At 46.4% G+C, this 21,819-nt stretch overlaps 4 non-coding genes across 4 annotated transcripts; all 4 read right to left on the reverse strand.

Annotated features, from left to right (window-relative positions):
* Positions 1–706: 706 nt before the first annotated feature.
* On the reverse strand, positions 707–779 carry trnav-uac (transfer RNA valine (anticodon UAC)). The gene has a single exon. It is a non-coding gene; the product is annotated as a tRNA-Val (tRNA).
* A 4,040-nt stretch (positions 780–4,819) lies between these two features.
* On the reverse strand, positions 4,820–4,901 carry trnal-aag (transfer RNA leucine (anticodon AAG)). Its single transcript has one exon. It is a non-coding gene; the product is annotated as a tRNA-Leu (tRNA).
* A 5,744-nt stretch (positions 4,902–10,645) lies between these two features.
* Positions 10,646–10,727, reverse strand: trnal-aag (transfer RNA leucine (anticodon AAG)). The gene has a single exon. It is a non-coding gene; the product is annotated as a tRNA-Leu (tRNA).
* Positions 10,728–15,271: 4,544 nt separating this feature from the next.
* On the reverse strand, positions 15,272–15,344 carry trnaa-ugc (transfer RNA alanine (anticodon UGC)). Its single transcript has one exon. It is a non-coding gene; the product is annotated as a tRNA-Ala (tRNA).
* Between the last annotated feature and the right edge of the window lie 6,475 nt (positions 15,345–21,819).

The raw sequence follows: 21,819 nt of genomic DNA on the forward strand, positions 1-21,819 counted from the left end.
AGGAATTTCACCAGAGCTGCAACTGCCTCACTTCCCCACTCGCCCTCCCAGTTTACATTTTCCTGCTCGTCAGTGATTTAAAGAAAACCAAATGGATGCGATGTCATTCTGTAGCCTCTCTGTCGATTCCTCCGTTTCAGTTCCAACGTGGTTAGATCTCGGGGCGCTATCAAAGCACAGGTCCAGAGGTTCCTCTGATAGTGTAATTTCTTTCATTGCTGTTGCTAATTGAATGAGCCACTAACGTGCGAACTGCTCCAAAACATGATTCAGGACCTCTGGTAACAACTCACGCACGTTGAATACCGACAGACCGCTTCCAAATGATGTCCTTCATAGACGACTTTGGGGGTACATTTGACAGACAGACTAGTTCAGGAATCCGCGGTGCGCTGTGACACCAGCGCATCAGCTTCTTCCCTGTCTTGGAAACGGGCCGCCTGCGCAAGAAATGCAAGTGCGGTACTGATTTTCGTGGAAGGATCAGAAGGCGATAACTACACTCTCAAACAGAATGGCATATGATCACAATCAGGTTGGAGAAAAACTTTACAATGCTTTGCACAGTAATTAAATGGAGTTGCATTACATTTCACTACGAGAGCAGATTTGTTCAAGCAAATTCGAAGGCAGGTTTGCAGATGGGAAAGCAAGCAAGAAAACTCCGCTCCTGTCCATGTAAAATGCTGCAGTTGAAGAACAAAGCAGTTTCTGCCCAGTTTCGAACTGGGGACCTTTCGCGCGTAAGGCGAACGTGATGACCACTACACTACAGAAACAAGGCGCAGTCCCCACTGATAAGGCTCAGTGGCACCCAGCACTGAAAGTTGAAGCCATTTTACCTTTCACCTTTATGTTTCCAATCGCTCGTTGTTTAATGAGACCTCTTTAATTTTGGCTATGTGGTGAGCATGGACGAGATACACCGAAGAATCTGTTTCCACGCGGTGTGCGCCAATAACATTGTGTTGCTTACACCGGCTGTAAAGGATTACTTTTTAGCGGAGCTTGCCGTCGCAGTCTGTGGCACAATCATTTAGTCTGTTCGACTGCTCACGGGAAAGGTAGCGTTGTAAGACACTGCAGAAACGAACGACTTCCTTACTTTTGCTCCGACTGACCATACTCCGGGAAATTTTCCCAGATTCTCAGTTGAGGATTTTTGCAGCTGGAAGTTACCTCAGAAACCCTGTTAATTCGTAATGTATTGAGCGAATCGCAAAACAGAAAGCATTTAACACGGAACACAAACAAAACTGGCAAACCAAATGCATTTTCAGACACAGCGAGCATGAATGCAAAATGTGAGACAGGCCGGGGGCATGAGTCATAAAGTAATCTCACAACTAACAACAGGGCAATTCCAAACTGCTCTTTGAACCATACTGGAGCCTGAGTGCACCACCACTTCCCAGACAATGCTGAAAAGAGAGAAAGAAAGAACACAATAAGAATGGGCCATAAAAAAGTGAATTTCACCAATCACAGACTGGATTAGATTACCTTTCCCTTCCGATGTCCGCAGGACGGAAATGAAGGAAATGGGAGAAATTCAATAACATGTGACATCGCAATTCATTGGAACGATTTTCCCATTGGCCATAAAACAAAATAACGACGAGTCGTGCCACCGCAGGACTTTGTTTCACAACGGCAATGAAATCACAGTCGACATTCGGTTCCAGTAAACGCTCAACTTGCCTGGGACAGCAGAGCTGTTTGCGATTTTCCACGCAGGAGGCGAACACGATCATGACAGCACAGACACCGGAAAAGTTGGGACTTTGCCACACCACAGTTAATTGCCCGGGAAGCAAACCCAATTTTCTTCGGTTTTAAACAGAAATGCAGCAGGAGTCGAAACAGCATTTTAACAAGCTGCGTCGTTGGAAACGATCAGCAGAAATGACGGTGGTGGGATTCGAACCCACGCCTCTGTCGAGACTGGAGCCTTAATCCAGCGCCTTAGACCGCTCGGCCACACTACCAGCCAGCCGCGCTGCCCCATTTTCTTGCACTTCCAATTGTGCTCCTGCATAACAACCGATGCAAAGCCACGTGAAAAGGGTTCCATGGTCCCTCTCCGACTCGCACAACTGCTGGGATGTGCCCATCTACAATATCAATTTCGCAGCAGATAATGATAGCCCATCAATCCAGACAACTATCAATGGTAAGCTGAGTCTATCTTCTCAGAATCTTTTCAACTACAAATGTATCTGTGAGTGCGTGAGAACATGCGATCGGTTATGATTTGGTCAAATTACCATGAGCTGCTTGACATTACTGCAATTTCGATTCTTGCTTTGCTAAATGATTTCACCCTTTGATCGAAACAGGACAACTTTCACGTTTACACGGAACATGAAACACACCGGACTACAGGGAAAATGCACAAAGCTGAGCAGGCCGTGTTCCACATCATACCGCGCAGCAGAGTTTACAGTCACTGTGTCTGTTTTGCAGAATAAGAGTCCCAAAGAATGTTCTCCACCCTAAAACCGGAGGTAGCATTACAATCCGAGAACGACAGATCACATTGTGAGGATGCTCTGACCTCGGAGCCGGTTCGAGAGGCCACTTTCCTTGCCTTTTTGCCTTACCCGTGCAATTCGCTGCAGAGATGTTCACACCTGGATATGAGCCACATGGATACCAACTGAGTCGACGAGAAGCGACTCAATAAATTTTGCTAAACTCCACGGTGCTTATTAGAAATGCAGTTTCTGTTCACATCAATCTAAAAGGCAGTTTCTGAACATAGTAACAGAAGTCAAAAGGTAATTAGCTCACCCCACCCCCACTCCGGAAGAGGTGCTAACTGCCCTTGAGTGCTTTTTTGTTCTCGATGTGAAGAGCTCTCACGCCTGAGTCACCTTCACACGTCTCTGGTTGCTGAGTGAATCACAAAGAAGGAATTTCACCAGAGCTGCAACTGCCTCACTTCCCCACTCGCCCTCCCAGTTTACATTTTCCTGCTCGTCAGTGATTTAAAGAAAACCAAATGGATGCGATGTCATTCTGTAGCCTCTCTGTCGATTCCTCCGTTTCAGTTCCAACGTGGTTAGATCTCGGGGCGCTATCAAAGCACAGGTCCAGAGGTTCCTCTGAGAGTGTAATTTCTTTCATTGCTGTTGCTAATTGAATGAGCCACTAACGTGCGAACTGCTCCAAAACATGATTCAGGACCTCTGGTAACAACTCACGCACGTTGAATACCGACAGACCGCTTCCAAATGATGTCCTTCATAGACGACTTTGGGGGTACATTTGACAGACAGACTAGTTCAGGAATCCGCGGTGCGCTGTGACACCAGCGCATCAGCTTCTTCCCTGTCTTGGAAACGGGCCGCCTGCGCAAGGAATGCAAGTGCGGTACTGATTTTCGTGGAAGGATCAGAAGGCGATAACTACACTCTCAAACAGAATGGCATATGATCACAATCAGGTTGGAGAAAAACTTTACAATGCTTTGCACAGTAATTAAATGGAGTTGCATTACATTTCACTACGAGAGCAGATTTGTTCAAGCAAATTCGAAGGCAGGTTTGCAGATGGGAAAGCAAGCAAGAAAACTCCGCTCCTGTCCATGTAAAATGCTGCAGTTGAAGAACAAAGCAGTTTCTGCCCAGTTTCGAAGTGGGGACCTTTCGCGCGTAAGGCGAACGTGATGACCACTACACTACAGAAACAAGGCGCAGTCCCCACTGTTAAGGCTCAGTGGCACCCAGCACTGAAAGTTGAAGCCATTTTACCTTTCACCTTTATGTTTCCAATCGCTCGTTGTTTAATGAGACCTCTTTAATTTTGGCTATGTGGTGAGCATGGACGAGATACACCGAAGTATCTGTTTCCACGCGGTGTGCGCCAATAACATTGTGTTGCTTACACCGGCTGTAAAGGATTACTTTTTAGCGGAGCTTGCCGTCGCAGTCTGTGGCACAATCATTTAGTCTGTTCGACTGCTCACGGGAAAGGTAGCGTTGTAAGACACTGCAGAAACGAACGACTTCCTTACTTTTGCTCCGACTGACCATACTCCGGGAAATTTTCCCAGATTCTCAGTTGAGGATTTTTGCAGCTGGAAGTTACCTCAGAAACCCTGTTAATTCGTAATGTATTGAGCGAATCGCAAAACAGAAAGCATTTAACACGGAAGACAAACAAAACTGGCAAACCAAATGCATTTTCAGACACAGCGAGCATGAATGCAAAATGTGAGACAGGCCGGGGGCATGAGTCATAAAGTAATCTCACAACTAACAACAGGGCAATTCCAAACTGCTCTTTGAACCATACTGGAGCCTGAGTGCACCACCACTTCCCAGACAATGCTGAAAAGAGAGAAAGAAAGAACACAATAAGAATGGGCCATAAAAAAGTGAATTTCACCAATCACAGACTGGATTAGATTACCTTTCCCTTCCGATGTCCGCAGGACGGAAATGAAGGAAATGGGAGAAATTCAATAACATGTGACATCGCAATTCATTGGAACGATTTTCCCATTGGCCATAAAACAAAATAACGACGAGTCGTGCCACCGCAGGACTTTGTTTCACAACGGCAATGAAATCACAGTCGACATTCGGTTCCAGTAAATGCTCAACTTGCCTGGGACAGCAGAGCTGTTTGCGATTTTCCACGCAGGAGGCGAACACGATCATGACAGCACAGACACCGGAAAAGTTGGGACTTTGCCACACCACAGTTAATTGCCCGGGAAGCAAACCCAATTTTCTTCGGTTTTAAACAGAAATGCAGCAGGAGTCGAGACAGCATTTTAACAAGCTGCGTCGTTGGAAACGATCAGCAGAAATGGCAGCGGTGGGATTCGAACCCACGCCTCTGTCGAGACTGGAGCCTTAATCCAGCGCCTTAGACCGCTCGGCCACACTACCAGCCAGCCGCGCTGCCCCATTTTCTTGCACTTCCAATTGTGCTCCTGCATAACAACCGATGCAAAGCCACGTGAAAAGGGTTCCATGGTCCCTCTCCGACTCGCACAACTGCTGGGATGTGCCCGTCTACAATATCAATTTCGCAGCAGATAATGATAGCCCATCACTCCAGACAACTATCAATGGTAAACTGAGTCTATCTTCTCAGAATCTTTTCAACTACAAATGTATCTGTGAGTGCGTGAGAACATGCGATCGGTTATGATTTGGTCAAATTACCATGAGCTGCTTGACATTACTGCAATTTCGATTCTTGCTTTGCTAAATGATTTCACCCTTTGATCGAAACAGGACAACTTTCACGTTTACACGGAACATGAAACACACCGGACTACAGGGAAAATGCACAAAGCTGAGCAGGCCGTGTTCCACATCATACCGCGCAGCAGAGTTTACAGTCACTGTGTCTGTTTTGCAGAATAAGAGTCCCAAAGAATGTTCTCCACCCTAAAACCGGAGGTAGCATTACAATCCGAGAACGACAGATCACATTGTGAGGATGCTCTGACCTCGGAGCCGGTTCGAGATGCCACTTTCCTTGCCTTTTTGCCTTACCCGTGCAATTCGCTGCAGAGATGTTCACACCTGGATATGAGCCACATGGATACCAACTGAGTCGACGAGAAGCGACTCAATAAATTTTGCTAAACTCCACGGTGCTTATTAGAAATGCAGTTTCTGTTCACATCAATCTAAAAGGCAGTTTCTGAACATAGTAACAGAAGTCAAAAGGTAATTAGCTCACCCCACCCCCACTCCGGAAGAGGTGCTAACTGCCCTTGAGTGCTTTTTTGTTCTCGATGTGAAGAGCTCTCACGCCTGAGTCACCTTCACACGTCTCTGGTTGCTGAGTGAATCACAAAGAAGGAATTTCACCAGAGCTGCAACTGCCTCACTTCCCCACTCGCCCTCCCAGTTTACATTTTCCTGCTCGTCAGTGATTTAAAGAAAACCAAATGGATGCGATGTCATTCTGTAGCCTCTCTGTCGATTCCTCCGTTTCAGTTCCAACGTGGTTAGATCTCGGGGCGCTATCAAAGCACAGGTCCAGAGGTTCCTCTGAGAGTGTAATTTCTTTCATTGCTGTTGCTAATTGAATGAGCCACTAACGTGCGAACTGCTCCAAAACATGATTCAGGACCTCTGGTAACAACTCACGCACGTTGAATACCGACAGACCGCTTCCAAATGATGTCCTTCATAGACGACTTTGGGGGTACATTTGACAGACAGACTAGTTCAGGAATCCGCGGTGCGCTGTGACACCAGCGCATCAGCTTCTTCCCTGTCTTGGAAACGGGCCGCCTGCGCAAGGAATGCAAGTGCGGTACTGATTTTCGTGGAAGGATCAGAAGGCGATAACTACACTCTCAAACAGAATGGCATATGATCAAAATCAGGTTGGAGAAAAACTTTACAATGCTTTGCACAGTAATTAAATGGAGTTGCATTACATTTCACTACGAGAGCAGATTTGTTCAAGCAAATTCGAAGGCAGGTTTGCAGATGGGAAAGCAAGCAAGAAAACTCCGCTCCTGTCCATGTAAAATGCTGCAGTTGAAGAACAAAGCAGTTTCTGCCCAGTTTCGAACTGGGGACCTTTCGCACGTAAGGCGAACGTGATGACCACTACACTACAGAAACAAGGCGCAGTCCCCACCGCTAAGGATCAGTGGCACCCAGCACTGAAAGTTGAAGCCACTTTACCTTTCACCTTTATGTTTCCAATCGCTCGATGTTTAATGAGACCTCTTTAATTTTGGCTATGTGGTGAGCATGGACGAGATACACCGAAGTATCTGTTTCCACGCGGTGTGCGCCAATAACATTGTGTTGCTTACACCGGCTGTAAAGGATTACTTTTTAGCGGAGCTTGCCGTCGCAGTCTGTGGCACAATCATTTAGTCTGTTCGACTGCTCACGGGAAAGGTAGCGTTGTAAGACACTGCAGAAACGAACGACTTCCTTACTTTTGCTCCGACTGACCATACTCCGGGAAATTTTCCCAGATTCTCAGTTGAGGATTTTTGCAGCTGGAAGTTACCTCAGAAACCCTGTTAATTCGTAATGTATTGAGCGAATCGCAAAACAGAAAGCATTTAACACGGAACACAAACAAAACTGGCAAACCAAATGCATTTTCAGACACAGCGAGCATGAATGCAAAATGTGAGACAGGCCGGGGGCATGAGTCATAAAGTAATCTCACAACTAACAACAGGGCAATTCCAAACTGCTCTTTCAAACATACTGGAGCCTGAGTGCACCACCACTTCCCAGACAATGCTGAAAAGAGAGAAAGAAAGAACACAATAAGAATGGGCCATAAAAAAGTGAATTTCACCAATCACAGACTGGATTAGATTACCTTTCCCTTCCGATGTCCGCAGGACGGAAATGAAGGAAATGGGAGAAATTCAATAACATGTGACATCGCAATTCATTGGAACGATTTTCCCATTGGCCATAAAACAAAATAACGACGAGTCGTGCCACCGCAGGACTTTGTTTCACAACGGCAATGAAATCACAGTCGACATTCGGTTCCAGTAAATGCTCAACTTGCCTGGGACAGCAGAGCTGTTTGCGATTTTCCACGCAGGAGGCGAACACGATCATGACAGCACAGACACCGGAAAAGTTGGGACTTTGCCACACCACAGTTAATTGCCCGGGAAGCAAACCCAATTTTCTTCGGTTTTAAACAGAAATGCAGCAGGAGTCGAAACAGCATTTTAACAAGCTGCGTCGTTGGAAACGATCAGCAGAAATGACGGCGGTGGGATTCGAACCCACGCCTCTGTCGAGACTGGAGCCTTAATCCAGCGCCTTAGACCGCTCGGCCACACTACCAGCCAGCCGCGCTGCCCCATTTTCTTGCACTTCCAATTGTGCTCCTGCATAACAACCGATGCAAAGCCACGTGAAAAGGGTTCCATGGTCCCTCTCCGACTCGCACAACTGATGGGATGTGCCCGTCTACAATATCAATTTCGCAGCAGATAATGATAGCCCATCAATCCAGACACCTATCAATGGTAAGCTGAGTCTATCTTCTCAGAATCTTTTCAACTACAAATGTATCTGTGAGTGCGTGAGAACATGCGATCGGTTATGATTTGGTCAAATTACCATGAGCTGCTTGACATTACTGCAATTTCGATTCTTGCTTTGCTAAATGATTTCACCCTTTGATCGAAACAGGACAACTTTCACGTTTACACGGAACATGAAACACACCGGACTACAGGGAAAATGCACACAGCTGAGCAGGCCGTGTTCCACATCATACCGCGCAGCAGAGTTTACAGTCACTGTGTCTGTTTTGCAGAATAAGAGTCCCAAAGAATGTTCTCCACCCTAAAACCGGAGGTAGCATTACAATCCGAGAACGACAGATCACATTGTGAGGATGCTCTGACCTCGGAGCCGGTTCGAGATGCCACTTTCCTTGCCTTTTTGCCTTACCCGTGCAATTCGCTGCAGAGATGTTCACACCTGGATATGAGCCACATGGATACCAACTGAGTCGACGAGAAGCGACTCAATAAATTTTGCTAAACTCCACGGTGCTTATTAGAAATGCAGTTTCTGTTCACATCAATCTAAAAGGCAGTTTCTGAACATAGTAACAGAAGTCAAAAGGTAATTAGCTCACCCCACCCCCACTCCGGAAGAGGTGCTAACTGCCCTTGAGTGCTTTTTTGTTCTCGATGTGAAGAGCTCTCACGCCTGAGTCACCTTCACACGTCTCTGGTTGCTGAGTGAATCACAAAGAAGGAATTTCACCAGAGCTGCAACTGCCTCACTTCCCCACTCGCCCTCCCAGTTTACATTTTCCTGCTCGTCAGTGATTTAAAGAAAACCAAATGGATGCGATGTCATTCTGTAGCCTCTCTGTCGATTCCTCCGTTTCAGTTCCAACGTGGTTAGATCTCGGGGCGCTATCAAAGCACAGGTCCAGAGGTTCCTCTGAGAGTGTAATTTCTTTCATTGCTGTTGCTAATTGAATGAGCCACTAACGTGCGAACTGCTCCAAAACATGATTCAGGACCTCTGGTAACAACTCACGCACGTTGAATACCGACAGACCGCTTCCAAATGATGTCCTTCATAGACGACTTTGGGGGTACATTTGACAGACAGACTAGTTCAGGAATCCGCGGTGCGCTGTGACACCAGCGCATCAGCTTCTTCCCTGTCTTGGAAACGGGCCGCCTGCGCAAGGAATGCAAGTGCGGTACTGATTTTCGTGGAAGGATCAGAAGGCGATAACTACACTCTCAAACAGAATGGCATATGATCAAAATCAGGTTGGAGAAAAACTTTACAATGCTTTGCACAGTAATTAAATGGAGTTGCATTACATTTCACTACGAGAGCAGATTTGTTCAAGCAAATTCGAAGGCAGGTTTGCAGATGGGAAAGCAAGCAAGAAAACTCCGCTCCTGTCCATGTAAAATGCTGCAGTTGAAGAACAAAGCAGTTTCTGCCCAGTTTCGAACTGGGGACCTTTCGCACGTAAGGCGAACGTGATGACCACTACACTACAGAAACAAGGCGCAGTCCACACCGCTAAGGATCAGTGGCACCCAGCACTGAAAGTTGAAGCCACTTTACCTTTCACCTTTATGTTTCCAATCGCTCGATGTTTAATGAGACCTCTTTAATTTTGGCTATGTGGTGAGCATGGACGAGATACACCGAAGTATCTGTTTCCACGCGGTGTGCGCCAATAACATTGTGTTGCTTACACCGGCTGTAAAGGATTACTTTTTAGCGGAGCTTGCCGTCGCAGTCTGTGGCACAATCATTTAGTCTGTTCGACTGCTCACGGGAAAGGTAGCGTTGTAAGACACTGCAGAAACGAACGACTTCCTTACTTTTGCTCCGACTGACCATACTCCGGGAAATTTTCCCAGATTCTCAGTTGAGGATTTTTGCAGCTGGAAGTTACCTCAGAAACCCTGTTAATTCGTAATGTATTGAGCGAATCGCAAAACAGAAAGCATTTAACACGGAACACAAACAAAACTGGCAAACCAAATGCATTTTCAGACACAGCGAGCATGAATGCAAAATGTGAGACAGGCCGGGGGCATGAGTCATAAAGTAATCTCACAACTAACAACAGGGCAATTCCAAACTGCTCTTTCAAACATACTGGAGCCTGAGTGCACCACCACTTCCCAGACAATGCTAAAAAGAGAGAAAGAAAGAACACAATAAGAATGGGCCATAAAAAAGTGAATTTCACCAATCACAGACTGGATTAGATTACCTTTCCCTTCCGATGTCCGCAGGACGGAAATGAAGGAAATGGGAGAAATTCAATAACATGTGACATCGCAATTCATTGGAACGATTTTCCCATTGGCCATAAAACAAAATAACGACGAGTCGTGCCACCGCAGGACTTTGTTTCACAACGGCAATGAAATCACAGTCGACATTCGGTTCCAGTAAACGCTCAACTTGCCTGGGACAGCAGAGCTGTTTGCGATTTTCCACGCAGGAGGCGAACACGATCATGACAGCACAGACACCGGAAAAGTTGGGACTTTGCCACACCACAGTTAATTGCCCGGGAAGCAAACCCAATTTTCTTCGGTTTTAAACAGAAATGCAGCAGGAGTCGAGACAGCATTTTAACAAGCTGCGTCGTTGGAAACGATCAGCAGAATTGGCAGCGGTGGGATTCGAACCCACGCCTCTGTCGAGACTGGAGCCTTAATCCAGCGCCTTAGACCGCTCGGCCACACTACCAGCCAGCCGCGCTGCCCCATTTTCTTGCACTTCCAATTGTGCTCCTGCATAACAACCGATGCAAAGCCACGTGAAAAGGGTTCCATGGTCCCTCTCCGACTCGCACAACTGATGGGATGTGCCCGTCTACAATATCAATTTCGCACCAGATAATGATAGCCCATCAATCCAGACACCTATCAATGGTAAGCTGAGTCTATCTTCTCAGAATCTTTTCAACTACAAATGTATCTGTGAGTGCGTGAGAACATGCGATCGGTTATGATTTGGTCAAATTACCATGAGCTGCTTGACATTACTGCAATTTCGATTCTTGCTTTGCTAAATGATTTCACCCTTTGATCGAAACAGGACAACTTTCACGTTTACACGGAACATGAAACACACCGGACTACAGGGAAAATGCACACAGCTGAGCAGGCCGTGTTCCACATCATACCGCGCAGCAGAGTTTACAGTCACTGTGTCTGTTTTGCAGAATAAGAGTCCCAAAGAATGTTCTCCACCCTAAAACCGGAGGTAGCATTACAATCCGAGAACGACAGATCACATTGTGAGGATGCTCTGACCTCGGAGCCGGTTCGAGATGCCACTTTCCTTGCCTTTTTGCCTTACCCGTGCAATTCGCTGCAGAGATGTTCACACCTGGATATGAGCCACATGGATACCAACTGAGTCGACGAGAAGCGACTCAATAAATTTTGCTAAACTCCACGGTGCTTATTAGAAATGCAGTTTCTGTTCACATCAATCTAAAAGGCAGTTTCTGAACATAGTAACAGAAGTCAAAAGGTAATTAGCTCACCCCACCCCCACTCCGGAAGAGGTGCTAACTGCCCTTGAGTGCTTTTTTGTTCTCGATGTGAAGAGCTCTCACGCCTGAGTCACCTTCACACGTCTCTGGTTGCTGAGTGAATCACAAAGAAGGAATTTCACCAGAGCTGCAACTGCCTCACTTCCCCACTCGCCCTCCCAGTTTACATTTTCCTGCTCGTCAGTGATTTAAAGAAAACCAAATGGATGCGATGTCATTCTGTAGCCTCTCTGTCGATTCCTCCGTTTCAGTTCCAACGTGGTTAGATCTCGGGGCGCTATCAAAGCACAGGTCCAGAGGTTCCTCTGAGAGTGTAATTTCTTTCATTGCTGTTGCTAATTGAATGAGCCACTAACGTGCGAACTGCTCCAAAACATGATTCAGGACCTCTGGTAACAACTCACGCACGTTGAATACCGACAGACCGCTTCCAAATGATGTCCTTCATAGACGACTTTGGGGGTACATTTGACAGACAGACTAGTTCAGGAATCCGCGGTGCGCCGTGACACCAGCGCATCAGCTTCTTCCCTGTCTTGGAAACGGGCCGCCTGCGCAAGGAATGCAAGTGCGGTACTGATTTTCGTGGAAGGATCAGAAGGCGATAACTACACTCTCAAACAGAATGGCATATGATCAAAATCAGGTTGGAGAAAAACTTTACAATGCTTTGCACAGTAATTAAATGGAGTTGCATTACATTTCACTACGAGAGCAGATTTGTTCAAGCAAATTCGAAGGCAGGTTTGCAGATGGGAAAGCAAGCAAGAAAACTCCGCTCCTGTCCATGTAAAATGCTGCAGTTGAAGAACAAAGCAGTTTCTGCCCAGTTTCGAACTGGGGACCTTTCGCACGTAAGGCGAACGTGATGACCACTACACTACAGAAACAAGGCGCAGTCCCCACCGCTAAGGATCAGTGGCACCCAGCACTGAAAGTTGAAGCCACTTTACCTTTCACCTTTATGTTTCCAATCGCTCGATGTTTAATGAGACCTCTTTAATTTTGGCTATGTGGTGAGCATGGACGAGATACACCGAAGTATCTGTTTCCACGCGGTGTGCGCCAATAACATTGTGTTGCTTACACCGGCTGTAAAGGATTACTTTTTAGCGGAGCTTGCCGTCGCAGTCTGTGGCACAATCATTTAGTCTGTTCGACTGCTCACGGGAAAGGTAGCGTTGTAAGACACTGCAGAAACGAACGACTTCCTTACTTTTGCTCCGACTGACCATACTCCGGGAAATTTTCCCAGATTCTCAGTTGAGGATTTTTGCAGCTGGAAGTTACCTCAGAAACCCTGTTAATTCGTAATGTATTGAGCGAATCGCAAAACAGAAAGCATTTAACACGGAACACAAACAAAACTGGCAAACCAAATGCATTTTCAGACACAGCGAGCATGAATGCAAAATGTGAGACAGGCCGGGGGCATGAGTCATAAAGTAATCTCACAACTAACAACAGGGCAATTCCAAACTGCTCTTTGAACCATACTGGAGCCTGAGTGCACCACCACTTCCCAGACAATGCTGAAAAGAGAGAAAGAAAGAACACAATAAGAATGGGCCATAAAAAAGTGAATTTCACCAATCACAGACTGGATTAGATTACCTTTCCCTTCCGATGTCCGCAGGACGGAAATGAAGGAAATGGGAGAAATTCAATAACATGTGACATCGCAATTCATTGGAACGATTTTCCCATTGGCCATAAAACAAAATAACGACGAGTCGTGCCACCGCAGGACTTTGTTTCACAACGGCAATGAAATCACAGTCGACATTCGGTTCCAGTAAATGCTCAACTTGCCTGGGACAGCAGAGCTGTTTGCGATTTTCCACGCAGGAGGCGAACACGATCATGACAGCACAGACACCGGAAAAGTTGGGACTTTACCACACCACAGTTAATTGCCCGGGAAGCAAACCCAATTTTCTTCGGTTTTAAACAGAAATGCAGCAGGAGTCGAAACAGCATTTTAACAAGCTGCGTCGTTGGAAACGATCAGCAGAAATGACGGCGGTGGGATTCGAACCCACGCCTCTGTCGAGACTGGAGCCTTAATCCAGCGCCTTAGACCGCTCGGCCACACTACCAGCCAGCCGCGCTGCCCCATTTTCTTGCACTTCCAATTGTGCTCCTGCATAACAACCGATGCAAAGCCACGTGAAAAGGGTTCCATGGTCCCTCTCCGACTCGCACAACTGATGGGATGTGCCCGTCTACAATATCAATTTCGCAGCAGATAATGATAGCCCATCAATCCAGACACCTATCAATGGTAAGCTGAGTCTATCTTCTCAGAATCTTTTCAACTACAAATGTATCTGTGAGTGCGTGAGAACATGCGATCGGTTATGATTTGGTCAAATTACCATGAGCTGCTTGACATTACTGCAATTTCGATTCTTGCTTTGCTAAATGATTTCACCCTTTGATCGAAACAGGACAACTTTCACGTTTACACGGAACATGAAACACACCGGACTACAGGGAAAATGCACACAGCTGAGCAGGCCGTGTTCCACATCATACCGCGCAGCAGAGTTTACAGTCACTGTGTCTGTTTTGCAGAATAAGAGTCCCAAAGAATGTTCTCCACCCTAAAACCGGAGGTAGCATTACAATCCGAGAACGACAGATCACATTGTGAGGATGCTCTGACCTCGGAGCCGGTTCGAGATGCCACTTTCCTTGCCTTTTTGCCTTACCCGTGCAATTCGCTGCAGAGATGTTCACACCTGGATATGAGCCACATGGATACCAACTGAGTCGACGAGAAGCGACTCAATAAATTTTGCTAAACTCCACGGTGCTTATTAGAAATGCAGTTTCTGTTCACATCAATCTAAAAGGCAGTTTCTGAACATAGTAACAGAAGTCAAAAGGTAATTAGCTCACCCCACCCCCACTCCGGAAGAGGTGCTAACTGCCCTTGAGTGCTTTTTTGTTCTCGATGTGAAGAGCTCTCACGCCTGAGTCACCTTCACACGTCTCTGGTTGCTGAGTGAATCACAAAGAAGGAATTTCACCAGAGCTGCAACTGCCTCACTTCCCCACTCGCCCTCCCAGTTTACATTTTCCTGCTCGTCAGTGATTTAAAGAAAACCAAATGGATGCGATGTCATTCTGTAGCCTCTCTGTCGATTCCTCCGTTTCAGTTCCAACGTGGTTAGATCTCGGGGCGCTATCAAAGCACAGGTCCAGAGGTTCCTCTGAGAGTGTAATTTCTTTCATTGCTGTTGCTAATTGAATGAGCCACTAACGTGCGAACTGCTCCAAAACATGATTCAGGACCTCTGGTAACAACTCACGCACGTTGAATACCGACAGACCGCTTCCAAATGATGTCCTTCATAGACGACTTTGGGGGTACATTTGACAGACAGACTAGTTCAGGAATCCGCGGTGCGCTGTGACACCAGCGCATCAGCTTCTTCCCTGTCTTGGAAACGGGCCGCCTGCGCAAGGAATGCAAGTGCGGTACTGATTTTCGTGGAAGGATCAGAAGGCGATAACTACACTCTCAAACAGAATGGCATATGATCAAAATCAGGTTGGAGAAAAACTTTACAATGCTTTGCACAGTAATTAAATGGAGTTGCATTACATTTCACTACGAGAGCAGATTTGTTCAAGCAAATTCGAAGGCAGGTTTGCAGATGGGAAAGCAAGCAAGAAAACTCCGCTCCTGTCCATGTAAAATGCTGCAGTTGAAGAACAAAGCAGTTTCTGCCCAGTTTCGAACTGGGGACCTTTCGCACGCAAGGCGAACGTGATGACCACTACACTACAGAAACAAGGCGCAGTCCACACCGCTAAGGATCAGTGGCACCCAGCACTGAAAGTTGAAGCCACTTTACCTTTCACCTTTATGTTTCCAATCGCTCGATGTTTAATGAGACCTCTTTAATTTTGGCTATGTGGTGAGCATGGACGAGATACACCGAAGTATCTGTTTCCACGCGGTGTGCGCCAATAACATTGTGTTGCTTACACCGGCTGTAAAGGATTACTTTTTAGCGGAGCTTGCCGTCGCAGTCTGTGGCACAATCATTTAGTCTGTTCGACTGCTCACGGGAAAGGTAGCGTTGTAAGACACTGCAGAAACGAACGACTTCCTTACTTTTGCTCCGACTGACCATACTCCGGGAAATTTTCCCAGATTCTCAGTTGAGGATTTTTGCAGCTGGAAGTTACCTCAGAAACCCTGTTAATTCGTAATGTATTGAGCGAATCGCAAAACAGAAAGCATTTAACACGGAACACAAACAAAACTGGCAAACCAAATGCATTTTCAGACACAGCGAGCATGAATGCAAAATGTGAGACAGGCCGGGGGCATGAGTCATAAAGTAATCTCACAACTAACAACAGGGCAATTCCAAACTGCTCTTTGAACCATACTGGAGCCTGAGTGCACCACCACTTCCCAGACAATGCTGAAAAGAGAGAAAGAAAGAACACAATAAGAATGGGCCATAAAAAAGTGAATTTCACCAATCACAGACTGGATTAGATTACCTTTCCCTTCCGATGTCCGCAGGACGGAAATGAAGGAAATGGGAGAAATTCAATAACATGTGACATCGCAATTCATTGGAACGATTTTCCCATTGGCCATAAAACAAAATAACGACGAGTCGTGCCACCGCAGGACTTTGTTTCACAACGGCAATGAAATCACAGTCGACATTCGGTTCCAGTAAATGCTCAACTTGCCTGGGACAGCAGAGCTGTTTGCGATTTTCCACGCAGGAGGCGAACACGATCATGACAGCACAGACACCGGAAAAGTTGGGACTTTACCACACCACAGTTAATTGCCCGGGAAGTAAACCCAATTTTCTTCGGTTTTAAACAGAAATGCAGCAGGAGTCGAAACAGCATTTTAACAAGCTGCGTCGTTGGAAACGATCAGCAGAAATGACGGCGGTGGGATTCGAACCCACGCCTCTGTCGAGACTGGAGCCTTAATCCAGCGCCTTAGACCGCTCGGCCACACTACCAGCCAGCCGCGCTGCCCCATTTTCTTGCACTTCCAATTGTGCTCCTGCATAACAACCGATGCAAAGCCACGTGAAAAGGGTTCCATGGTCCCTCTCCGACTCGCACAACTGATGGGATGTGCCCGTCTACAATATCAATTTCGCACCAGATAATGATAGCCCATCAATCCAGACACCTATCAATGGTAAGCTGAGTCTATCTTCTCAGAATCTTTTCAACTACAAATGTATCTGTGAGTGCGTGAGAACATGCGATCGGTTATGATTTGGTCAAATTACCATGAGCTGCTTGACATTACTGCAATTTCGATTCTTGCTTTGCTAAATGATTTCACCCTTTGATCGAAACAGGACAACTTTCACGTTTACACGGAACATGAAACACACCGGACTACAGGGAAAATGCACACAGCTGAGCAGGCCGTGTTCCACATCATACCGCGCAGCAGAGTTTACAGTCACTGTGTCTGTTTTGCAGAATAAGAGTCCCAAAGAATGTTCTCCACCCTAAAACCGGAGGTAGCATTACAATCCGAGAACGACAGATCACATTGTGAGGATGCTCTGACCTCGGAGCCGGTTCGAGATGCCACTTTCCTTGCCTTTTTGCCTTACCCGTGCAATTCGCTGCAGAGATGTTCACACCTGGATATGAGCCACATGGATACCAACTGAGTCGACGAGAAGCGACTCAATAAATTTTGCTAAACTCCACGGTGCTTATTAGAAATGCAGTTTCTGTTCACATCAATCTAAAAGGCAGTTTCTGAACATAGTAACAGAAGTCAAAAGGTAATTAGCTCACCCCACCCCCACTCCGGAAGAGGTGCTAACTGCCCTTGAGTGCTTTTTTGTTCTCGATGTGAAGAGCTCTCACGCCTGAGTCACCTTCACACGTCTCTGGTTGCTGAGTGAATCACAAAGAAGGAATTTCACCAGAGCTGCAACTGCCTCACTTCCCCACTCGCCCTCCCAGTTTACATTTTCCTGCTCGTCAGTGATTTAAAGAAAACCAAATGGATGCGATGTCATTCTGTAGCCTCTCTGTCGATTCCTCCGTTTCAGTTCCAACGTGGTTAGATCTCGGGGCGCTATCAAAGCACAGGTCCAGAGGTTCCTCTGAGAGTGTAATTTCTTTCATTGCTGTTGCTAATTGAATGAGCCACTAACGTGCGAACTGCTCCAAAACATGATTCAGGACCTCTGGTAACAACTCACGCACGTTGAATACCGACAGACCGCTTCCAAATGATGTCCTTCATAGACGACTTTGGGGGTACATTTGACAGACAGACTAGTTCAGGAATCCGCGGTGCGCTGTGACACCAGCGCATCAGCTTCTTCCCTGTCTTGGAAACGGGCCGCCTGCGCAAGGAATGCAAGTGCGGTACTGATTTTCGTGGAAGGATCAGAAGGCGATAACTACACTCTCAAACAGAATGGCATATGATCACAATCAGGTTGGAGAAAAACTTTACAATGCTTTGCACAGTAATTAAATGGAGTTGCATTACATTTCACTACGAGAGCAGATTTGTTCAAGCAAATTCGAAGGCAGGTTTGCAGATGGGAAAGCAAGCAAGAAAACTCCGCTCCTGTCCATGTAAAATGCTGCAGTTGAAGAACAAAGCAGTTTCTGCCCAGTTTCGAACTGGGGACCTTTCGCACGTAAGGCGAACGTGATGACCACTACACTACAGAAACAAGGCGCAGTCCCCACCGCTAAGGATCAGTGGCACCCAGCACTGAAAGTTGAAGCCACTTTACCTTTCACCTTTATGTTTCCAATCGCTCGATGTTTAATGAGACCTCTTTAATTTTGGCTATGTGGTGAGCATGGACGAGATACACCGAAGTATCTGTTTCCACGCGGTGTGCGCCAATAACATTGTGTTGCTTACACCGGCTGTAAAGGATTACTTTTTAGCGGAGCTTGCCGTCGCAGTCTGTGGCACAATCATTTAGTCTGTTCGACTGCTCACGGGAAAGGTAGCGTTGTAAGACACTGCAGAAACGAACGACTTCCTTACTTTTGCTCCGACTGACCATACTCCGGGAAATTTTCCCAGATTCTCAGTTGAGGATTTTTGCAGCTGGAAGTTACCTCAGAAACCCTGTTAATTCGTAATGTATTGAGCGAATCGCAAAACAGAAAGCATTTAACACGGAACACAAACAAAACTGGCAAACCAAATGCATTTTCAGACACAGCGAGCATGAATGCAAAATGTGAGACAGGCCGGGGGCATGAGTCATAAAGTAATCTCACAACTAACAACAGGGCAATTCCAAACTGCTCTTTCAAACATACTGGAGCCTGAGTGCACCACCACTTCCCAGACAATGCTAAAAAGAGAGAAAGAAAGAACACAATAAGAATGGGCCATAAAAAAGTGAATTTCACCAATCACAGACTGGATTAGATTACCTTTCCCTTCCGATGTCCGCAGGACGGAAATGAAGGAAATGGGAGAAATTCAATAACATGTGACATCGCAATTCATTGGAACGATTTTCCCATTGGCCATAAAACAAAATAACGACGAGTCGTGCCACCGCAGGACTTTGTTTCACAACGGCAATGAAATCACAGTCGACATTCGGTTCCAGTAAACGCTCAACTTGCCTGGGACAGCAGAGCTGTTTGCGATTTTCCACGCAGGAGGCGAACACGATCATGACAGCACAGACACCGGAAAAGTTGGGACTTTGCCACACCACAGTTAATTGCCCGGGAAGCAAACCCAATTTTCTTCGGTTTTAAACAGAAATGCAGCAGGAGTCAAAACAGCATTTTAACAAGCTGCGTCGTTGGAAACGATCAGCAGAAATGACGGCGGTGGGATTCGAACCCACGCCTCTGTCGAGACTGGAGACTTAATCCAGCGCCTTAGACCGCTCGGCCACACTACCAGCCAGCCGCGCTGCCCCATTTTCTTGCACTTCCAATTGTGCTCCTGCATAACAACCGATGCAAAGCCACGTGAAAAGGGTTCCATGGTCCCTCTCCGACTCGCACAACTGATGGGATGTGCCCGTCTACAATATCAATTTCGCAGCAGATAATGATAGCCCATCAATCCAGACACCTATCAATGGTAAGCTGAGTCTATCTTCTCAGAATCTTTTCAACTACAAATGTATCTGTGAGTGCGTGAGAACATGCGATCGGTTATGATTTGGTCAAATTACCATGAGCTGCTTGACATTACTGCAATTTCGATTCTTGCTTTGCTAAATGATTTCACCCTTTGATCGAAACAGGACAACTTTCACGTTTACACGGAACATGAAACACACCGGACTACAGGGAAAATGCACACAGCTGAGCAGGCCGTGTTCCACATCATACCGCGCAGCAGAGTTTACAGTCACTGTGTCTGTTTTGCAGAATAAGAGTCCCAAAGAATGTTCTCCACCCTAAAACCGGAGGTAGCATTACAATCCGAGAACGACAGATCACATTGTGAGGATGCTCTGACCTCGGAGCCGGTTCGAGATGCCACTTTCCTTGCCTTTTTGCCTTACCCGTGCAATTCGCTGCAGAGATGTTCACACCTGGATATGAGCCACATGGATACCAACTGAGTCGACGAGAAGCGACTCAATAAATTTTGCTAAACTCCACGGTGCTTATTAGAAATGCAGTTTCTGTTCACATCAATCTAAAAGGCAGTTTCTGAACATAGTAACAGAAGTCAAAAGGTAATTAGCTCACCCCACCCCCACTCCGGAAGAGGTGCTAACTGCCCTTGAGTGCTTTTTTGTTCTCGATGTGAAGAGCTCTCACGCCTGAGTCACCTTCACACGTCTCTGGTTGCTGAGTGAATCACAAAGAAGGAATTTCACCAGAGCTGCAACTGCCTCACTTCCCCACTCGCCCTCCCAGTTTGCATTTTCCTGCTCGTCAGTGATTTAAAGAAAACCAAATGGATGCGATGTCATTCTGTAGCCTCTCTGTCGATTCCTCCGTTTCAGTTCCAACGTGGTTAGATCTCGGGGCGCTATCAAAGCACAGGTCCAGAGGTTCCTCTGAGAGTGTAATTTCTTTCATTGCTGTTGCTAATTGAATGAGCCACTAACGTGCGAACTGCTCCAAAACATGATTCAGGACCTCTGGTAACAACTCACGCACGTTGAATACCGACAGACCGCTTCCAAATGATGTCCTTCATAGACGACTTTGGGGGTACATTTGACAGACAGACTAGTTCAGGAATCCGCGGTGCGCTGTGACACCAGCGCATCAGCTTCTTCCCTGTCTTGGAAACGGGCCGCCTGCGCAAGGAATGCAAGTGCGGTACTGATTTTCGTGGAAGGATCAGAAGGCGATAACTACACTCTCAAACAGAATGGCATATGATCACAATCAGGTTGGAGAAAAACTTTACAATGCTTTGCACAGTAATTAAATGGAGTTGCATTACATTTCACTACGAGAGCAGATTTGTTCAAGCAAATTCGAAGGCAGGTTTGCAGATGGGAAAGCAAGCAAGAAAACTCCGCTCCTGTCCATGTAAAATGCTGCAGTTGAAGAACAAAGCAGTTTCTGCCCAGTTTCGAACTGGGGACCTTTCGCACGTAAGGCGAACGTGATGACCACTACACTACAGAAACAAGGCGCAGTCCCCACCGCTAAGGATCAGTGGCACCCAGCACTGAAAGTTGAAGCCACTTTACCTTTCACCTTTATGTTTCCAATCGCTCGATGTTTAATGAGACCTCTTTAATTTTGGCTATGTGGTGAGCATGGACGAGATACACCGAAGTATCTGTTTCCACGCGGTGTGCGCCAATAACATTGTGTTGCTTACACCGGCTGTAAAGGATTACTTTTTAGCGGAGCTTGCCGTCGCAGTCTGTGGCACAATCATTTAGTCTGTTCGACTGCTCACGGGAAAGGTAGCGTTGTAAGACACTGCAGAAACGAACGACTTCCTTACTTTTGCTCCGACTGACCATACTCCGGGAAATTTTCCCAGATTCTCAGTTGAGGATTTTTGCAGCTGGAAGTTACCTCAGAAACCCTGTTAATTCGTAATGTATTGAGCGAATCGCAAAACAGAAAGCATTTAACACGGAACACAAACAAAACTGGCAAACCAAATGCATTTTCAGACACAGCGAGCATGAATGCAAAATGTGAGACAGGCCGGGGGCATGAGTCATAAAGTAATCTCACAACTAACAACAGGGCAATTCCAAACTGCTCTTTCAAACATACTGGAGCCTGAGTGCACCACCACTTCCCAGACAATGCTAAAAA

The sequence above is a fragment of the Chiloscyllium plagiosum genome, unplaced genomic scaffold (assembly GCF_037043375.1).
Source record: "Chiloscyllium plagiosum isolate Xiang-an unplaced genomic scaffold, Cpla_swu_hap1 HiC_scaffold_29, whole genome shotgun sequence".
Lineage (NCBI taxonomy): Eukaryota > Metazoa > Chordata > Chondrichthyes > Orectolobiformes > Hemiscylliidae > Chiloscyllium > Chiloscyllium plagiosum.